Source organism: Syngnathoides biaculeatus, chromosome 20 (assembly GCF_019802595.1).
Source record: "Syngnathoides biaculeatus isolate LvHL_M chromosome 20, ASM1980259v1, whole genome shotgun sequence".
Classification (NCBI taxonomy): Eukaryota; Metazoa; Chordata; class Actinopteri; order Syngnathiformes; family Syngnathidae; genus Syngnathoides; species Syngnathoides biaculeatus.
This window is the reverse complement of record NC_084659.1, coordinates 11,305,761-11,324,524: the sequence shown is the minus strand read 5'-3', so window position 1 is coordinate 11,324,524 and position 18,764 is coordinate 11,305,761. Positions and strand designations below refer to the sequence as shown.

Below are 18,764 nucleotides of genomic sequence, written 5' to 3'. Positions count from 1 at the left end.
GTGCGGGAAAAAAAAAAAAATCACTCAACTGCTGGCGTGGGGCCTTTAAGAGCACAACAAACCTGTCGCGCACGAGCGAGCCGGTCTGTCGCTTCTCGGCCATAAGAAAGCGGGCATTGTCCACCACGCGGGCTGTGGAAGGGCACAAAAAAATGTCAACACGCGAGGACTTCCCGACTCAATGCACGCAACATCCAAAACGTCACAACCTTTTTGATCACGCACCCATAAAAGGGGAAAAAACGTTTTTGCAGGGATCATTGTTGATTTTGGAGGTGACAACCGCTGTCAAGATAAGCGCGGGCTTCACATTCCGCCTCGGAGAATGTTTAGAAAGAAAAGGAAAACTGCACATTTTGTGTAGACAATGCATGACCTCAGGGGGTTGTGCTTAAGGCCACTTCTTTATGTAAAAGGACAGATGAGGTGGGTTATTCATAGATGAGGAAAACAAAGAAAAAAATCCAATTCATACATGTAAAAATATACATGCAGTACACACTACTCAATTTACTCTCAAATCAAATTAATTTTCTTCTGTTTTTATACAAACCTTCCAGAACACAACATTTTTTTTGTTTTGTATTAAAATATACTGGGGGGGGGGGACGAGGACGTAAAGAAAAAGTGGTTTTATAAAGTGCACTGTAGTACTTGTGACTGATGTGCGTCTTTAAGGGGCGTGGCCAAGGGAGTGACATCAGGAACTAGAAGCGGGGTTAGTTCGGCGTGAGCGTATGTGTGTGAGTTGTGGCCTGCAGCAGCTCCTGTGTGAATATTATTACATTGTATTTTTTTGTCTCGGTCAAGAAGCTGAAAGTCGCATTGGCGTGTGCGGCCTACAAATTATTTGACCATTATGAAGTGCTTATGTCTTAATAGAGCACGTGCACGTGACGTCACCATTTTCACAGCGCCATATTGGTGGTCAAACAGAGCTGCTTGACAGTGTACGGGGCCATTGAACCGCAGTAGAAAATACACAATGCCCGAGACTTGTTGTGCTGTTTGTTGTTACAACAGACGAGACAGATATTCAAAGAGATCATTCTATGGGATACCAGCTGAAAAGACCAGAAAATATTGATTGATTTCAGCAATTAAACATGATGGATGGTGGCCAACCAAATACGCACGACTGTGTAGCGATCGCTTCATTTCAGAAAGGAATTATTCTTCTCAATCTCAAATTCCCAAGAAGTATTTACAATGCCAAGTTGGCTCATTTGAGAACAATGCGTTTAAAAAAACAAACAAAAAAAAAAAAAACAACACGGAGTCATCTCGGACGTACATGGAAGCAATAAACTTCGGTAAACCTCTCTCGGGCAGACGTTCTTTTTTTAAATTTTTGTTTTTTAAATAATATGCATTGTTCTCAAATGAGTCCAATGCGTATTTTAAAAAAAGAAAATAAACTGTCGGTCACACAGAGGTTTACGTAGGTTAACGTGTGGCCGCAATGCGCTTCCGTGTACAGGGGCTGAAGCCTATTCCAGCAGTTTATTTTCTTTTTTCAAATACGCATTGGACTCATTTGAGAACAATGTATATTTAAAAAAAAAAACAAGTCTGTCACAAGGAAGTTTACCAAAGTTTAACGTGTGGCCGCAACACGCTTCCGTGTACGTTGGAGAAGACTCCCTTTTTTTTTTAACGCATTGTTCTCAAATGAGCCAACTTGGCATTATAAATACTTCTTGGGAAACGTTACGGAGGAGCCGACTCGCTTGTCCTCTTCCCCCACCCCCCAATCGTAGTTAATGAATGCGAGTTTGTGCAAAACCAGGGGTCATTTATTGAAAGATTGGTATTTGTATTTGTATTAAATACTAGCTGAAAAGATTGATGGATTTCGGCAAAGGTTAACGTGTAGTATTTGTATACGTCCAGACTTTTATACGCTTTCAAACTTTTCCGTGTAAATCTCGACAACTGACTCACCAGATCCAGATGTAGATCCAATTGTCCAAGACGAGCGGAATTAACAGTCCAATTTCTTATCGGCGAAAACATCGACTTCGGCATTAAATGCGGGTCCTCTATGCCAAGTGTCTCTCATTTTTCCACGTACCTTCATTTATTATCACCTTCTAAATGTCTAATGTTATCGTCGTGCTATAAGACGTATTATCGTGTCGTCTCAACGGACTTAGCATTGGACAATGCTCTGTTTGACCGGCAATATGGCCAGCCACGTGATTTCGGTGACGTAAATCCACGAGCTCGATACAAAGATTGCAAAATGGAGCCGGGAGGAGACTGTCCAACACTTCATTCGCTAACAGTAAAATAAACAACAAGACTACTTCTCAGGCTCTGACTCGAGTTTATCTTGTTTAAAGTACGGCCACGTTTCCGAGCTCCGGCGGGGCCGAGTGACCATTCGGGTCACGCCGAGGGCAGAAAAGCATCAGCGCGGCACGTCGTCTTGCCCTTCTGTGTACTCGTTCACGTCACCTTGGCATAAACAATGGGAGCCAGATTTCCTCGGGCCCCGGCGAGCTCGCATCCCCCTCTTTGCCTCCTTTTCGCAGAGCTCGAAGGCTGTTTACACGCCCCCCCCCCCATACCCCTGTTTCATTCAAGGTCAAATGTTTGCACTCTAAACTCTGTCACAGTAGATACATATATTCTATACATGTAATATAAATATATATACATATGGAAGTGCACATGTCAGGGAGTTGCAGTTCCAGAATACGTGCTCTGGGGGCCGTCCCAGGCGGGGGACCTTCAATGTTTTTATCAAGATTCTGGGTCAAACAATCACTTTGATTGTTTTGGGAATACGTGACCTCATGTGGGGAATATTTTACGCCGCCCACGCACGCTCCGGCCGACCTGTGCTCGTACGGATTGTCTTTTTTGTTTTGTTTTCAACTCAATCTCAACTCTTTCGGCGAGACGTTTGCAAAAGTGACGTGGAAAACGCCGCGAGCCGGTTTTGAAAGCTGCTCCGGTGGCGTCAACGCGAACGCCCCCCTCGCGCCGCCCTGCAAAATCAGGGGGAGTCGGAAACAGCTATCCAAGCAGGGCCGGATTAGCGTTAATACGATCAACATGCAGAGCGGAGGAAGTTTCACCGGAAGTTTTGGACGGCTGAACCCTCATTAAGTGGACCTTTATTTTGGAACGGTTTCCGTCTTCCGTGTTTTTTTTTCTTTTGTTTTTATCGCTTCTGTGATTTCTCTTTTCTTTTTTTTCAAAGTTGGCCCACTGCCACCACTGTTCCCAATTCATCCACAACCATCGCAGTGTGATGGGGAAACCACAACAGAAGATTCCAGACGACTGTTTTTATTTTATTTTTTTTGTCGGTGTTTCGTGGCCAGATTGTCAAGAAGCGGCAGCGGCGGTGCTGACATCGAGTCGAACTGGGGTGCGATGCGTTCCCTTTGATTGGATTATCAAAGCAAAATTGGGAGGAAAGCCTTCCGGCGTCAACATCTGAGGAAGATTAGAATGCGATTTTTCAAGGGGTGATCATGGCGATTATTGTAAATAAAATATCATCCATCCCTCCTCTCAACCCCATTAGTTGGGCTTTTTTTTTAAATAACGCTAATTGTACAGAATTTCTTTCATCCCTGGGAGAAAAAAACATTTAATACGCTTTCTAGTCTTATTTTTCATGAATATCATGAAAACAGAATAATGCCACAGATACTCCTAGAAATACGCCCTCCCCCCATTTTTTACATAAATTAAGATTTAGAGGCTATTTAATTGTATTGAATTAAAAATGTGATCCAAAAAATGTCATTTGTTTTGTTTTGCTACCTTTTTAAGATTAACACATTTTTTTCTTAATGTAATTTTTTATTTTATTTGATTGAAATTACATTTTATATGAATCAATTTACATGACCGAAATCACAAATTAAGACTTATAAACCTGTTTTTTGATCCCAATTTCATAAAACATTACATCTACATTTTCTTGGGAATTATATTTGTCTGATATTAAATTCTTAAATATTTTAGGATATTTATGGATCATTTATTTCATTTTTCAAGCTATATATGAAAAATGCCATTTCAACTAAATGTTTTACAGGTAAACACCATAAATTTTTCATTTATTTATTTATTTATTTTTTTTTTTTTTTTACTTCAAATCGTACAAATTATTTTCCAGAATCCATACGAATAAATTTCCGGGGGCGGGGGCTGGGAGAAACAAGTAACTTTTAAAAAATTTTGATGGTTAGAAAACTGATTGTGAGGCGTAAACGCGACGCGGGCGCCCTCTTGTGGTGCATAAAAGACTCGCTGGTGGTTCCGTTATGTTACAAACCCAGTTGCATTTAAATTCAATTAATTTGCACTTAATCTTTCAGAATTGTTTTTTTACTAAAACACTTAACATATTAAAATTATTGAATCTTTATGTGAAATAAATCTCATTTGAATCATTGTTTCAATAGTTCATGTTTTCCCAATGGTGTGAGAATGGCGCACACAATCAAAAAATACACTTTTTAGCAATAAAATATGATTTCGTCAGGCAATTTATATATCAAAACTTAATTTTTATTTCATGATTTTAATGTCAGTTTTCTTCTAATTGCAGTGGATTATTTTGAACTAAGTACTCGTGAGAACATTTTCATCTGGTTTGCCTTTATTTCGCTGCCTCCACATTGTTAAGCCAGAAATGTAAAGATTAAAGCATTAAAGTTGTGACAGCGCTTTTGTTCTGGAGAACAAATGTATGGAAAAAGAAAAAAAAACCATGATGATTACTCACAATGATGAATCCTCCTTTTCAACCGCATGTTCATATCTCTCATTTTGTCTTTCTGCCATGTTAAAGGGAGAAAAAAAGCAAAAATATTTTTTTTTAATCAAGACACGCATGACTCAAAATGCTCAAAAAAAAACAAGCCAATAATAATTTAAAAAACTATATCCAGAAATGCTTTTTTAATTGTCTTGGCTGTTATTATTTTTGGGGTAATTTTTTTTTAATGTCGATTCAGCCCAACAAGGACTCTTCAGATGTCAATAAATCTTCCAAAAGAACCAAATAACATTTTACAATGATCATTCTTATGTTGTTCCTTTTTTCCAAAAGATGGAAGATTACGTATGAAAACTTTTTGTTTAAAAAAGAAAAAGAAATATAAAAAAAATATCATGGTGCCGTTAGAAAATGAAAGTTATTGCCAAGTTAAACTGCTTTGAAAATAGGATGAAAATGGAATATAGCGAAGTACTTTAAAGTGAATGGTGATGCAATTTCAGTTTTCAACATTACCTGCAGATGGCAGCAGCTTCATTCCAGAATCGGAGGAGATTCCGTGTCCCCCTTGCATAAAATACAAAAATTTGTACTTGTGTACATCAGAGTTTTCAACTTTAGCTGTATTGAAAGCGATATCATTTCAAATAGCCTGTAAGAATCTTTAATTTTGTGACCTCCTCCTTACAATTCCAAACATTTTGTCGTATCACGGAGATTTTCAAGTTGTAATTATGCTCTGAACAACAGACACAAAACTTTGTTTGCGAAACATTTTTAGGCATCTAGAGCACGGGTGTCAAACTCAAGGCCTGTGGGCCAAATCTGGCGTGCCGCATAATTTTATGTAGTCCACGAAGGAAAATTATGAGAATCAACTTTCATGATTTAAAAAAAAAGTTTCAAATCATCATATCATAAATGATAACACAGAGATTGAAAGCAATATTCTGTGCCCAAACAACAGCAAGAGTTAAAAAAAAAAAACACCTACCCTTGATTTTTTATTACAAAACTAGATCTTAGATTTCATCTGTAAATATGATAAGGTGAAAGATTTCATGGTTTCACATTCATATCTGGGAAACTGTAACTACAATGTGGCCCTCGACAAAAATGAGTTCGATACCCCTGATCTAGAGGGGGGAAAAAAACAAAAACAAAATTAAAAAAAAAAAAAAAAAAAAAAAATCGAGCTATTGGAATCAGCGGAAATGACATCATCAAGCTAACAGAACGAATGTGTGGCTGCTTCTATTTGTCATATTTTTTTCCAATACTTTGAGCTGAACTGGGGTTTGGTTTTGTATTTATTTACTTTTCTAGCCACTGGGGGGATCCAGGCTAAGTTGCTAAATGTGACATTATCCACTGGTCCATTTTTTCTGGGTGAGGGTGGGGGGGGGACAAAACTTTACAGACCTGCGATTGCTTTTTGCCAGTGTTCCATTTGAATCCGAAAGCCGCTTTTTTCTTCAACTCTACCTTACGTAACCCTTTTTCATATCCGTCGCTGCTTTGTCGTGAGTGTTCCTTGTTGCCATGGCGCCGTGGGGATGAATAGCGTTTGAAGGGCAAATTGGAGGGGAAGGCCCAACAAACCGTTCCAATTAGACCAAATTCGGCGTAAAGAACTTGCGTCCATCAGGACGCTTTTTGCGTGCTATTCTGTTGAAGCCTCCGAGGACCACTTTTTTGTGGCGGAACAGAATATTTCGCACCTTCGGCTGGAGGTCGACGAGCCCTATGTGGCGCGGTCGCCATGGCAGCGAGATGAAGACATTTTCATTGAAGAGTGTCGCGATTGCAGTGTGGCGCCAACTACTGGCGAGGAGGACTTATTTGTCGTCAGATTTTATTTATTTATTTATTTTTTTAAATCACTGTACCCGACTCCTTGAAATCCGTCAGGTATCGGCCCGGTACCAATATCTGGTATCGGTACTCGGCTGGTCCTATATACAAGATAAAAAGTATTAGTCATATCCCCAAGAATGTCCAAATTATTTTCAATGTTAATCTTTTCATCAACATTTAAGAGCAACTGGTGGAATGTCGCAACTTCCGCTTTTTCATAACATCGCCATTAAAAATGCATTTGCGGCCAAAAAACGGCAGGAAACCTTATTAGCTTCACTTATGTCGCTCCTAACCGCGCACGGACGTGTAACCGGTGGGCATCAACCACCTGCCACGCTTTAATGTGAGCCGAAATGATGCAAATGCGCTTCTTCAAACGGCATGAAAACATATTTAAAAAGGCGACACGCTTGGACTGAAGGGGAAAGCAGCTGAGATGATGCCCCGCCCCCATTTGCATATTGAGCGGAGAGATCATATCAACGTGAAATGCCAAATTCTAAACTTTGCCATCTGTACACGCCGCATGCAAATGCTACGAAAGGCCCCCATGTTGAATTCCACCCCCCCACACTACATTTTCAAAAGTATTTTTTGTGCGTGACGCAACCATTTTTAGCACTGCAATTCACCTCTGCGCCTGTTGCCAAGCAACTTCTGACATTTGAAAGATGCTTGATTTCCCTGTCGTGTTTGTCTGCTGCCTACTTGAAAAAAAAAATATATATATATCATACAATTTCGAAGCAGATATGTAAAACTTGCAAGAAACCACACACACACATACACACAGATACAAAAGCACACAGTAAACTCAATGCTAATCCGCTAACTAGCCGATGAATTAATTTCATTTAGCAGTTCATTCATTGCAAAAAGTGATTACTTGCTAAGTCGTTTAACATCCGTAAGTGACACAAAAAGTAGCTTAAATGAGAAGAATTAGGCAGGACAGGCGCGCCATTAATTCGGATTTGTTTCTAAGGGGGATCCCGGGCCGACCGGACTCCGAGAACGCCCGCTGGCCTGCGTTAATTGACTTCCTGGAACGGCGTTCCGCAGGGCTCGAATGATTGGACGAGGCCGTTTTGAAAAGAGCGGCTTTATCGTCGAGTGATCGAGCTCGACGAAAAGACACGTCGTGGTCATTTCTATCGGGATTTCGCCGATGAGTCCAACATTAAAAGGTCCTTAATGGATGTACGTATGGCGGGTTTAAAGTAGCAAGTATCTATCTATCTATCTATCTATCTATCTATCTATCTATCTATCTATCTATCTATCTATCTATCTATCTAGCTATCTATCTATCTATCTGCTTGTTTGTCATCTATTTATTATTTATGTATGTTATTCATTTTTTAATTTATTTATTCAATTTTGGTGATATTTGAACCAGCAGATATTAGATTTACTGGCTGCTATAAAATAAAAAAAAAAATCAATTTTATGATGCAAACAAACGATCACGATCTCCACACAGAAGTGAAGACGTTCGAGCGCCTTCACGCAAACGATATTCATTGCACCTTTAAAGCCTCCACAAAGTCATTTTTTTGTGTTGTTGTTTTGTCCCCCCCCCCCCGCTCCTTTCGATACAGGCGTGAGGATGTGCCTCTGAGTCACATTTCTTCCACTATCGTCCCACTCAAACGCAGACGGCGCCTTGAGCTGCGAATGTGACGCCAGCGATACATTCGGGCCTTGCTAATCAAATGATGCTAATGAAACAAAGAGGCCCGCGGTGCCTTCAGGGTCCGGTCCGTCTGAGCCCATCGACGCGGGCAGTCTGGCGGACAGGCGTCCGACATACTTGACAGGTTTAGGGGAAACGTGGACTTGTGTGTTTTCCACAACCCCCCGGAGGTTGGCGACCTCAAAAGACCGTTGGCCCGACTTTTCATCCATCCATTTTCTTTGCCGCTTATCCCAACAAGGGTCACGGGGAGTGCTGGAGCCTATACCAGCTGTCAACGGGCAGGAGGCAGGGTACACCCTAAACTGGTGCCAGCCAATCGCAGGGGACACAGAGACAAACAGCCGCACTCACAATCACACCTACGGGCAATTTAGAGTGTCCAATTAATGTTGCATGTTTTTGGGATGTGGGAGGAAACTCGAGTGTCCGGAAGAAAACCCAGGCAGGCACGGTGAGAACATGCAAACTCCACACAGGTGGGTCTGGGATTGAACCCAGGACCTGAGAACTGTGAGGCCAACGTTTTGACAGCTGATCCACCGTGCCGCCCCCCGCTTTTTCACTGGTCGTCAATTCGACAGCAGAAAGAAGACGAAAGAAATCGGGGAAGTAAATACGAGTGGACTGGGGGAGACAACAAGGCACACATGGACAAAACGCTAGTAACCTGATGATTTGATAAACGAAACATATTACACCAAGCCGACAAAAAACATTTTGCCAAGCAGAATCGCACAAATCCTGCTTCGTTACATGTGGATTAATAGAGCAATATGATTTGGATGCTTGGGATTAGCTTCATGGAGAAAAATGCGAGGTCAATGCCATCGGATGACGTGCGAGTGCGATTAAAGCTAATAAAACGTCATTTTGTATGCACGTTAGCTCCACAAATTATTGAGCGGTTGTGATGAATTCACATAATTTCCAGCAACAAATTAGAGAGCGGTTGTGGTGGATTATCATAATTTCCGCACTTGTGTAAAAGCCGCAAGTGCCCACATTGAAACACGAGATATTTACAAAGAAAGACGGTACGCGGAAAGAGTTTTCAAAGTTTTAATACCTTAGCTTAGCTTAACATAGCAACAACATAGTACCGTGGTGCTAACACTAGAGCGGCGCTAATGCTAGAGCGGCGTTAACAAGACAGGTTTAAAAAAACATGCCAGTAAAAATCATTGAGCGCTAACGGAGTGCTAACAGGGCTGGTTAAAAAAAAAAAAAAAAAAAAAAAAAAAAAACATACCGGTAAAACTCACTTCCTCGGCACATATATTCCACCGGTGTCACGCTTACCTTTTCCGCTCGAGTGCCCCCTTGCTGCTGTAAGAAAAAATGCAGCCGCATCACCGCACAACTACGGTATTCCATTCCAGGATGTATTTATATATTACGGTTACAATTATTTGGTGACCTTTTCAAGGGGTCGATCCAAAGTCTCGGTCGAGTACCTCGATCGGTCACCGACACAAAAGGATTCAGACGTAGCGTGGAAAGTTGTCCGTTCTTCCGAAAGGGATCCCGCCCTCTACGTGACGTTCAATGACACACGTTTTGCTAATACTAACGTGATTATCGTATCGCCTGATGTGGTTTCATGCCGAGCAAAATATGGATTCCTGCGAGTTTCAATTTCGTGATGCGATTATATCCTTTGAGGGTCCGATTTTTGGTTTTTTTTTTTTTCTTGTAGCGGAAAGAAAAAAAAATACAGCGCAGAAAGCCTGTTTCCAGCATTTGGAAAGAAAATACTTAATAATAATAATTCCATACAGGCAGAAGCACTTATCCTGCCGCCATGTATTTTATTTTTTTGCCCACTGTGCTTTAGTTTTAATCGAGAAACTGCAATACTGAGCCGTATATGTCAACACTGAAACACATTCAAGACTGTCAAATAAATGAATGCATTTAAATCCATATTTTCTGCCAACACGATCATAAACGGAACGAGCTTTTTGTCAAGATGAAGTAGGCCGTTTTAATTCGGGACGTGATCACGCTCTTAATGAGGCCACACGCGCTGGAAACAAAAGCGCTGCAATACCGTGATTGGTAATTACAGTAATAATCCTCTTACAGCAATCATAAATATGGATTTAATGGGACGCGTGTTACCATGGCGAGCTTCTCCAACCTGTTCACTGAAGTCTTCCATTTTCAGGCTGCAGCTCCTTTTGTCCTCCGTAATGTGAAACTGAACTTTGCGCCTCTTGTCCGCAGCCCCAACCGATGACAAATTGGGAGGGCTTCGTGGAAATTAGGTTGCGAGTAAGTTGCTCCACGGGCCCGGCGCACTCGGTGGGCCGCGTTTGAGCGTTTTGAGATTGGCAATATTTTCTGCTTCGCAAATGGCTCTACTTGAGAATTCCGACGCGCTGATTGAAGTGGGGCGAGACGACCGGCGGAGGGCAGAACTCTCGCCGAGGCTCGGCCGGTCCCCTTTCGATTCAGTCGGTAATTTACTAGCCGCCTTGATTTGTGACAACGGTACTTGCCTGCCCTGTGATCGACTGCTGCACTTCAGCCTGAACCAACAACTGCTCTGCGCCGGACCACAATCGGCCCGTGGGCACTTAACGCATGATTGGAAAAGTGGAGGAGCACTCGAAATATTCCGGCTCCCTCTAGCGGTATGCTATAGAATCGCTGCTTAAGTACTGTTCGGTTGTATTGAACTTTGAAGTGAAAAACGGTCGATAAAACGCGTTTGTTGCAGTTGGTGGATCCAAATCCAGATCTTCTTCTTTTCCTTTCGGGTTGTCCCGTTAGGGGTCATCTTTTTTCCATCTTATCCTATCTCGTGCATCCTCCTCTCTAACACTCACTGTCCTCATGTCCTCCCTCACAACATCCATCCACCTTTTCTTTGGTCTCCCTCTCGCTCTTTTGCCTTGCAGCTCCATCCTCAGCGCCCCTCTATCAATATACTCACTCTCTCGACTTCTGGACATGTCCAAACCATCGAAGTCTGCTCTCTCTAACCTTGTCTCCAAAACATCCAACATTGGCTGTCCCTTTAAATGAGCTCTTTTCTAACTCCGAGCGAGAACCTCAACATCTTCATTTCTGCCACCTCAAGTTCTGCTTCCTGTTGTCCCTTCAGTGCCAACGTCTCTAATCCGTACATCGTGGCCGGCCTCTCCACTCTTTTATAAACTTTGCCCTTCATCCTGGCGGTGACTCTTCTGTCACATAAAACACCAGACACCTTCTGCCAGCTCTTTCATCCCGCTAGGACCCGTTTCTTCACTTCATTACCACACTCACCATCGCTCCGCATTGTTGACCCCAAGAATTTGAAGTCATCCACCCTCGCTATCTCTTCTCCCTGGAGCTTCAAATGCAGATAAATGCTTTAAAAAAAATAAAAATGTGTCGACTGAATTTTGTGTTACATAGCAACCGCCAAGTTATGAAATTGCACACACACAAAATCAACTCTCCGAGGGGAGAAGACCAAGATACTTCAATTTCTTCAGTTCGGATAGGATCTCACCTTCGATCCGTCGTAACTCCAGCGGAGGTCGTGGATGAACCGCAGCATCCCGCCGTTAAGATGACTTCATGAAACCGGATCCTCTCGTCGCCTTGTCCGCGCCTGCAAATCCTGTCGATAAAAGTTTTGAACCGAACCAAACAATCTCGGTGACCGTGGCGAGAGTTCCCCGTCACAGGCGATGAAAAGCTTTTTGTACCTCAGCAACGAGCTCAAATGAGTTGAGCCAGCGGATTGTCGCTGGCGACGCCTGACGCAAGATCGCCTGCTGGCTTACCTTGACCCGACTGGCTCATTAAGACCCCCGCCGGGTCCTGCCAGTCTGTGATCTCTCGACATGCGGCGATACTGAGGGAGCTGATGCAGATTTAGACGTCTCTGCCGATCAATCGCAGTGTCCGAACTAAATATTTTAGCATCTTTATCTCCCGCCAATGCGGCCCATTTTTCAGTTACCTCATTGCATTTTCTTTGTATCCATCCATCCATTTTCTTTGCCGCTTAACCTCACGAGAGTCGTAGGAGTGCTGGAGCCAGGAGGCGGGGTACACCCTGAACTGGTTGCCAGCCAATCGCAGGGCACATCAAGACAAACAGCTGCACTCACAATCACACCTAGGGGCAATTTAGAGTGTCCAATTAATGTTCCATGTTTTTGGGATATGGGAGGAAACTGGAGTGCCCGGAGAAAACCCGTGCAGGCACGGGGAGAACATGCAAAGTCCACACAGGCGATCGAACTCGTGATCCTCAGAACTGTGAGACCAACGCTTTTCCAGCTGACCCACCGTGCCGCCAATTTCTTTGTACTCATCACAAATAAAGCTCAATTGCGTATTCAGTAGGGATGCACTCGTATCTGTTATCCTTTGCCCTGTTGATGTGCCTAAAGGAAGGACGAGAAGCTAAAAATAAATGGAGGAGTACACGCGAGTATCCCACATACTCAGAGGAGTGAAGTGTTGTAATGGGCGGCTGAACAGCTTTTTCCCTGCACAAGCGCGCGCGAACATCCTCCCGCGTCATTCCGCCGCCACGCCCGACTCCATTTTCTCTATCGTCTAACGAAGATCATTTCGGTCAACCCGGCGAATTGACGCCGGCGTTTCCAGAGTCCCCGCACTTAGCTTCCGCCACTAAACAATCCCCCCGCCCGGCGGTTTTACCGGCGAGGGGGCTCCGTGTCACCGTGCGAGCAATTTAGAGTGTTGCCGCGGCTTTTTGAGTGCATGTGCGCAATAAAGCCTGTAAATGGAGCCTCCACTCACGGCACCTGAGTCATTGGGCTCTCTACCGCGGCCTCATTACACGCCACTTAACGGGACCCAAATGTCACATCGCAGTGTGACGCATCTTGTTTTCCCGCCCGGAGAGACAAAGCTTTGTGATCGCCAGCGCGTTGGGAGCAAAGCACTTTAAAGACGATCATCGGGTGTCACTATACGCGCCCCATCAATTAATAGCTGCGTAGCTATCAACGGTTATCCCTGTGAAGACTGAGCACAAATATGCCAAATATCGCATTCAAGATCGGGACAAAGTACAAATGAGCGAATTCGAATAAATTCTCCGTCCACGCTCAGTTGTGCTTTTGGCAAACTCAAGGCCCGGGGCCCAAATCTGGCCCCCCACATGATTTTATGTGGCCCGCAAAGCCAAGTCATGTATCAACATCCATGATTCTTGTTGAAGACTGTAACAAAATTTTAAACTGTCATGTGTCATAAAAGACGAGACGTTGAGATATTGCAAGCATTTTTGTGTTCCCAAACATGAACAACAAGGGAAAAAAAGTTGTGTGTGTGTGGAGAATTGTGGAGTTTGCATGTTCTCCCCGTGCCTGCGTAGGTTTTCTCCGGGCACGCCGGTTTCCGGTCCTTAAATGATTCATTTTCTCACTGGGCAAAACATTTCGTGGATTATTTCTATCAGAGTCATGGCAAAATTTAGCGATACAGAAAGGGGCCAGACCAAGGAGACCATCATGACGACATTTAAGGCCATCGGAAGATTGATCCTGAACTACGCGGCGCCCGAGTGGACTGCCAACCTGAAGCCAACTCACTGGGACTCTCTCCAGGTAGCCCAAAAGACTGCCGACAACTCCGTTCGGGCTGGTGTCACAAGCTCAACAAATATCAGCATCGACTCGACAACAACATTGTCGATAAATGGCCAGTGTGTGACGTCACCCCCCCCCCCACGATACGCATCATCTCTTCAACTGTGCTCAAAAACCGACCAATCTGACGGTGGAACACCTGTGGACCGCGCCGGTTGATGTGGCCAGACCACCAGACTTCTCCTTTAACCTTGATTTCTGACTCCAAAACTATTTTGTATGTAAATATGATGAGGCGATTAAAGATGATTTTTGCAGTCACAACGGCCCTCTGAGGGAACTCGTAACTACAACGTGGCCCGGGATAAAAATCAATTTGACACCCCTGGATTACGGCAAGGGTGAGAAGCTCGGTCATCCGGGAGGGGCTCAGCGTCGAGCCGCTGCTCCTCCGCATTGAGAGGAGCCAGATGAGGCTGCCGGGGCATCTGATTCGGATGCCTCCCAGACGCCTCCCTGGTGAGGTGTTCCGGGCACGTAAAAGAAGCCTCGAGGACGACCCGGGACACGCCGGAGAGACTATGTCACTCGGCTGGCTTGGGAACACCTCAGGATCCCTCCGGAAGAGCTGGAAGAAGTGGCTGGGGAAAGGGAAGTCTGGGTATCCCTGCTGAAGCGACTTCCCCTGCAACCCGACCCGGAAACCCGGTAGATAACGGATGGATGGATTACGGCAATGGACTCTACTTTGGAGTCAGCCAGCCCTCCCTCAAACATCTCCAGTGCTGCCTCAGTTACACTTAACTGGAACATGTTGCTTCTATCCTGGCACCCCCACCCACCCCCCACCCCGCCTGCATTAGCGACACAGCGCGCCAATCAAACCGCGCATGCGAGTGGTTTTTTTGGACGCTTTCATTTTACATTTGAAGAAAGTCTCATCCCAGGCACGGGAGTGCGCCGTGGGCGGATGTAGGATGCAGATGGTTCTTTTCCTTGACTAAAACACACTCCCCAACTCCGACTGTTTACATCTGCGTGGCACGTCTGTGGCTGTTTCCATGGTTACCGGAGTAAAGATAGTTGGAATGCCTGAGAGATGCCGTTCCCCCATATGGTGCTTAATGTGAGACACGAGCGAGCGGAAGAGTGAATAGGCGAACACGACGAGGCAGAAACTAGAATGGCCTGGCTCGCAATTTCGAACCAAACGTCAAAAAATCTAGACTAGCCTCAACAAAAATGGAGTTCTTGTTTTGGGGTGGGCTTGCAATCCCAAAGAATTGCTTTTGGCTATTTTGAAGCCCGACGTTCCGTAAACGGGCCCTCGTGTGCCTGAAATCAAATATTCAGTGTCGGAGTTTCCGGATTTAGACCGGCAAAGCCGCAATTCTCCTTGTGAAGATGTTCACAAGTCAATTTGTACCATTTCCAGTGTCAAGAATCAAACCAAAAAAGCTTCAATTTACTTTTTGTCTGAAAGTTAGCATCAGTTCTACACCCGCACAAATCAATAACATCAAATACTTGCGCCACGTTCATTATTTTGAGCAGTTCAGAATCAATATTGAGTTAACTTTAAAAAAAAAAAAGTGAAAATAAATCATACTCACCAGAGATGCTGATTATGAAATGTATTCATGTGTGCAGGGGACGACAGACGGGTTTTTCGCTGTTCGAACTCGACTCTCTCCGACCAACCAATCGGAAGATGGGAAAATGATGACATCACTGTGGACTAGCTAGCTAACCCTGTTAGCAAGAATTTAAAATCTGATCGATTAAAGAAACGCTTGATGTCATAATTTGTCTGAAGACGCTCGTCATGGCAACACATAAGAGCCTGAAATCTGATTGGACCAAAACAGTATGAAATAAAAGGAATAGACTGTTGGGGAAAAATGACTACAATTTAATATTTATGCTTAACAGTGGTTCAGTTAAAATTTAGCGAATAAAATCAAATCCAAAACCAAGTTTATAAATGAGCAGTTATTTAAGATTAGATGCTAATATACTGTATAAAAAAGTGAAAGAAAACTGAACTACACTTGGGGTTGATTCTTTCGGCTACCACTAGAGGGAGCCAGCGAATCACTCGCACTTAAAAAAAAATAATCTTTCACATCGTCGACGCTGTCAATGAAGTGTCACATTTCAATTCGTGAAACCCCAAATATCACATTTATATACAAAATAAAAAAAGGAAGCATTTGTTAAAAGATATTTTATGTGAATCTTTCACATAATATTCGCCTTTATACACATTATTCTCAACATGATATACAGTGTCATTATTTTTTTTTAATCCTTTGACATAACGGTTCTCTTTTTTTATCTTCTTTTTTTGTAAGCATGCACTTCAGAATTCCAACAAAGGCTCCACATATACAGACTTCAAATTATCATTATTTCCCCCCCCCCCCCCCCACGATAAAACATACAAAACGTGAACTCGGATCGAAAAAGCTCGACACGTTTGAAGACACGATGGAGAAGTACGGCATCGGACTACCATGAACAGTAAGACACAAAATACGAGATTGGGATTCAGAAAAATAAACAACTTTTTTTTTTCACCCTTTCCAAGTTACAACATCTTTAAAAATACACAAAGAACAGTACCCTTCTGTCAAATTCAAGAGTAAAGCAGCGTGTGTACTACACAAGGAAGATTGTGGGTGGAAGGGCGACGCGTCAACAAATGCCACATGACTAGTCCTCGTCGTCAATCTTTTTTTCCCCATCAGCCCCCCTGTTTTGGACTGAAATCACAGTGTGGATTGGCGCGTTCCGTCTCTCCCATGACAGGGAGTCCTCGGTCTACGACTGAGGTCCGTTCCTTCACTCGAAAGTCGAATTCCACCGTTAAAGTCACAATTTACATCAAAATACTTGTGTAAAAAAAACAAATAGATGATGTATTTAGCATTACTGCTGAGAGGTTGATGAAGAAGAAGAAGGGGAGGCTGCGCTTAGCTATTGCTAGCGTTAGCCCGACAAAATGGCGGACGGGGGACGGGCGTTGTAAAGTCGAATCGTCTTAGGTCGAGACCGTCTTAACACGAGGACTCCCTGTATTGCAAATCTACTAAAGGGCATTAGGGCCACACTCACAAGAACAAATCCACATTTTAGGAGATAAAAATCATACTCTAATATTTTCTTAATGTTAGAAAAGTCACAATCATACAAGAATAATGTTTTAGGAGTGGAGTAAAGGGAATAATCTTAACGTAAAATAATTTTTCTTTAACCGTCATGACTTTTGTGCCGTTACATTGCTATTTGTGTACCATTCTGAATTTTAAGTATTCGCATCGTTATTGTGAAACACGATTCTTGTAAATTTATCATTTTCTTTGAAGTGTGGCCCTAATGCAACCTTTTCCATCAAGCAGATCCGATCATTTGTGGACTCGCTACTGCGCAAAAGTAGCCTTTGTAGTAAAGTCCCACTTTTTTTTTTTTTTTTTACTTGGTAAACTTTTGCTACACATTTTCTCCAGACCCGGACAAAAAAAAAAAAGGGGGGGGGGGTACAGGATTGGAAATATTTGGAAGATAAGGTTGATCTCGCCACCATTGAGTCACAATGAGTTGTCGGGTCGTAATCGTTTGGTTTCACGTGAAGATTTGCAGCACGAACGCAGGCTCGTTGCATATTCGACGCACAGTGGGAGGAGACTTCTATGACGGTCATTACATATGGGGGCGGGGGGCAAAGGTTTGGTCCCTTTCTCACCCATTTCTGTGCTAAACTAGAAAGTAAGGCCCGACCGATACAAATTCTGATAACCGATTAATCGGCCAAATGGAAAAAAAAAAATTTCTCTAGACAATAAATATATTTTTTTTTACTTTACAACAGAGAAAAATCAGCAAAAATCATTGACTGATCATTTGAACGCCATTTTCTTAATCTTATATTTTTAATGTGTACATGTTTTTTTAAAACGACAAAAAAAATAATAATAAAAACAACAAAATAATCAGTCGATTTTTTTTTTTTTTGTCGATTTCAAAATGGCCACCGGCGGGCCAACGAATCGGTCCGGCCCCCGCCATAAAGTGACGCCGTCCAAAGTCGGCCCACTGGACGTTTTGAAAAATGTTTCTCGACAGGGTGCGCGTATACAGGAACACACACAGCAGAGCATTTTGAGCCGATACTGACCATTTAGCAAGAGGAACGGAAGCAGATGTCACATTGATTCAACACTTTTGCCTCTCTATACTCTATATACTGTACTGGATGTTCATAATATGAATACACTCCATTTTGGAACACAAAGTGCCTCGACTTAATACACTTATTGCAAGGGGGTGAGGGTGGGGAGGGATACCATGGCGCGATTTGAGTGTTTGACGGTGCAACTTAGCAACCGACGGCGCCGAGGGTGCCGCTGTCGGCGACTTATTTACACAAGTCCGTTCCGCCACGTGTCCCGTTGGCTTTGGCTCTTTTTGCTCAGGATTAAATGCTTCTGGCGGGTCCTCCCGGGCTATCGGTGAAGTCGGTCCGGCCGCAGGCCGGGCAGCCGCCTCCTTAGCGCTTTTTGCGTCGGCTCCTTCCTTTTTTGTCCTGTAGGAGCGGCTGGGAGGCCTCCAAATGGGGTCTTCCCGCTGCAACAGGTCCTCATATTGTTATATAGTCTCATCCCGGGAAGGGTGGGGGGTGGGGGGGGGTGTTACTGAATGCAATGAACTACGTATATCAAATCCTTCCCTTCCTGTCTCCCTCAAACTTCTTGCCATGCACGTTCTATTTGTTCCAAATACATGCACAAAGAATGGAACAACACGGCGTTCTACTATTGTCGTGTTTTCGATGGAAGTGATCAATAATTTAGTCAACAGACAAGGAGGAATGTTTTTAAGAGCACTTTTTTTT

The 18,764-nt window shown here is 43.4% G+C and overlaps 1 protein-coding gene across 2 annotated transcripts in view; it reads right to left on the bottom strand.

Moving 5' to 3' along the window:
• Positions 1-16,148: 16,148 nt before the first annotated feature.
• kcnc2 (potassium voltage-gated channel, Shaw-related subfamily, member 2) overlaps positions 16,149-18,764 on the bottom strand; it is a 44,056-nt gene continuing 41,440 nt past the window's right edge. The window contains exon 6 of one of the 2 annotated variants that reach the window (XM_061807389.1): positions 16,149-18,496. The gene's annotated coding sequence lies outside the window, so the exon portion shown is untranslated. The remainder of the gene's footprint in view (positions 18,497-18,764) is intronic. The other variant, XM_061807388.1, reaches the window with a different exon arrangement.